The 3,306-nt window shown below is 43.7% G+C and overlaps 1 long non-coding RNA gene across 1 annotated transcript in view; it reads right to left on the bottom strand.

Moving 5' to 3' along the window:
• Nucleotides 1–854: 854 nt before the first annotated feature.
• LOC122555255 overlaps nt 855–3,306 on the bottom strand; it is a 16,043-nt gene continuing 13,591 nt past the window's right edge. The window contains exon 3 of the long non-coding RNA XR_006313218.1: nt 855–1,275. This is a non-coding gene — a long non-coding RNA (uncharacterized LOC122555255). The remainder of the gene's footprint in view (nt 1,276–3,306) is intronic.

Here is a 3,306-nt window from a genome sequence, read left to right as displayed (position 1 = left end):
GACAAAAGATCATGGTCACAAAACACAGAAATTCCTGGAAAAATTCAGCAGCTCTGCCAGCGTCTGTGGAGAGAATGTAGAGTTAATGATTCCAGTGCAGTGACCCTTCTTCAGAACAGAAGAGATCTCGGTTGTCTGTTTGAAGTTCATTTGCCACCTTTAGGTATTATATCCCATCAGTCCCACACAAAATGTTTCAACCTGTAGTCATTGTTTCTGTAGCAGTTGTCTTGGAGTTCAGGGGTAAAAATTACTGTAATACTTTGGGTTCTGATCTTTCTTCATAATGAGTGAACATATCAATTAACAATAGTTTCTAGTCCTTTTGGAATACGGAGTATATATCACCAACTTAACTACGTCTCCACGATCCATATGCACATGGTACCAGCTCCTTGAGAGTATGGTGCTGGAATAGCACAGCAGGCCAGGCAGCATCCAAGGAGCAGGAGATGGGCTTATGCCCGAAAAATCAATTTTCCTGCTCCCCTCGGATGCTGCCTGACTTGCTGTGCTTTGCCAGCACCACAATCACGATTGCAAAACTGATTATTAAAAGTTTTGAAATGTTCCTTGGTACCACATTCTGTTACATGTTAATAATGCACTTAAGGTTTAACACTCCACCACTGTAAGTTGCACATTGTTATTACATTAATACATGTGGAAATCAAACTATCAATTAACAAATTTTCTGTCAGAAACAGAGGTGATTCATCGAATAGGTGCAAAGCATTTCCCTGGCACAAACAGCAAAATGTGTACATATCACCTTTGACACTGATAACGTCTCATTAAGAAATTATATTGAATGCAAAATATATGAAAGGCAAGCCAGAGGATGATAGCTGCGTAGGTGCTTAGGGTTAGCTCCACCTGGTGGTTGTGTTGGACTATAACGCATCTTTGAGAATGATACAAGGTGTCATTATTTGGCGAACTTCATTTTGTTATCACCTTTTAATTGCATAAATATTATTCCTAAGAAATTGACATGTGCGCTTAATTCCGATCAATAAATCCAGTTGAAATCATAAATTTGCTCACATTCTCCTCCGAGCAATCATTCTAACGATTCTGTGAACGATTTGTTAACAAGTTTGTTGAAACAGGAGTATCTGAGATGGCTTCTATTTCATGAATATATCGTTTGAATAGATGTACTTCTCTTGACCTGTTTCACTTCCTGGATGAGGTGGGATATGGGGAACTGACATTGCTCCTCCAATCCCCAGTGGAGTTGCCAATGTTTTTTAAGAGTCGGAGTCTTTTCATCTGAAATGTTAGAAAAAAACAAATCAGAAATGGATTAACCATGTGGTTCTGAATAAAATCATGTTAAGGAATTGTACCAAATTAAAATCACTGTAACAGGATCAATGCCGGTGTTATACTGGGGTGCACAAAGTTAAAAATCACACAACACCAGGTTATAGTCCAACAGGTTTAATTGGAAGCACTAGCTTTCGGAGCGCCGCTCCTTCATCAGGTGGTTGTGGAGGACACAATTGTAAAGCACAGAATTTATAGCAAAAATTTACAGTGTGATGTAATTGAAATTATACATTGAATAACACCTTAAATGTTTGTTGAGGCTTTCATCTGTTAGAATACTATGATAGTTTCACTTCTTTCATGTGTAAATCACAAAACGTGTTTTTTTAAAGTTGCATTCTCAGGTTAACTGAAACAATTGAAGTTAGCTAGACAATATGTTGAAGGTGTTTGCTCCCTGTGTTCTCTGGCTTTGCCATAATGTTTAGACTGATTGTAAACTAAAAAGTGAGATAACAGAGTCTTACATGAATTCATGCAGTTTTTGAGCAAAGTACAATGTAACTCTGCAAGTCCAAATTCACCCCACAAACATATATATCTATGTGTGCATGTGGGTCTTTGTGTGTGTGTGTGTGTCTGTCTGTCTGGGTTGGGGGGTTGTGAGGGAGAGAGTGAGAGTGCATATGTGTGTGTATGTGAGTGTAGAGTGTCTTAAGTCTGTGAGGGGATGCATGTGTGAGTGTGGGAGTGTGTGTGTCTGTTGGAGTGTGTGAGTGTCTGTGTACGTGTGTATGTGTGTGTATATGAGTGCCTGTGTGTGTATGTCGGAGTGTCTGTGTGTGTGTATAGTGCAATAGTGGTCACCTGTCGTGTGACTGAACCCAAGGTCCCGGTTGAGGCCCACCCTATGGGTATAGAACTTAGCTATCAGCCTCTGCTCGGCCACCTTTCACTGCTGCCTGTCCCGAAGTCCACCTTGGAGGATAGCCACTCGAAGGTCCGAGGTCGAATGTCCTGGACCGCTGAAGTATACCCAGTTCTGTCACCTGGAAGTACTCAGGGATGCCCTCATAAGAACGAGGTACGATGCTCAACTCATCGACCGCCAGTTCCGACGTGCCACAGCAAGGAACTGTAATGACCTCCTCAGGAGACAGACATGTGCTGCAACTGACAGGGTACCCTTCAATGTTCAGTACTTCACAGGAGCTGAAAACTACACCATGTTCTTCGTGACCTGCAACACATTGTCAATGAGGATGAGCACCTCGCCAAAACCTTCCCCACACCTCCACTGCTCGTCTTTAAACAACCACCAATCCTCAAACAGATCATTGTTCATAGCAAGCTGCCCGGCTTTCAGGACAATTCCATACAACCCTTCATGGTAGGCACTGCCAGACGTGTCAGAGTATGGACATGGATACCACCATTACATGTGGGGACACCTCCTACCATGTACGTGGCAGGTACTCATGTGACTCAGCCAACATTGTCTATCTTAAACTTTGCAGGCAAGGAAGCCCTGAGGCCAGGTACATTGGGGAAACCGAGCAAAGGCTACGACAACGGATGAATGGGCACCGCACAACAATCAACAGACAGGAGGGTTCCCTCCCAGTTGGGGAACACCAGCGGTCCAGGACATTCGACCTCGGACCTTTGGGTGATCATCCGCCAAGGCAGACTTTGGGACAGGCAGCAGTGAAAAGTGGCCGAGCAAAGGCTGATAGCTAAGTTCCGTACCCAAAGGGAAGGCCTCAACTGGGACCTTGGGTTCATGTCACATTACAGGTGACCATCATTGCACTATACACACACACACACACAGACACTCCTACATACACACACATACACACGGACACACGTACACAGACATGCACACAGACACTCACACACACCCTTACGGGGACACACACTCCCACATGCATCTTCTCAGAGACTTAGACCACTCTACACTCATGCACACACATATATACACTCTCTCTCACAGACACTCACAAACCCCCACCCCAGACACACACACAC

This window comes from Chiloscyllium plagiosum, chromosome 12 (assembly GCF_004010195.1).
Source record: "Chiloscyllium plagiosum isolate BGI_BamShark_2017 chromosome 12, ASM401019v2, whole genome shotgun sequence".
NCBI classification, from domain to species: domain Eukaryota; kingdom Metazoa; phylum Chordata; class Chondrichthyes; order Orectolobiformes; family Hemiscylliidae; genus Chiloscyllium; species Chiloscyllium plagiosum.
The sequence above is the reverse complement of the archived record's forward strand: the minus strand, read 5'-3'. Positions and strand labels throughout refer to the sequence as shown.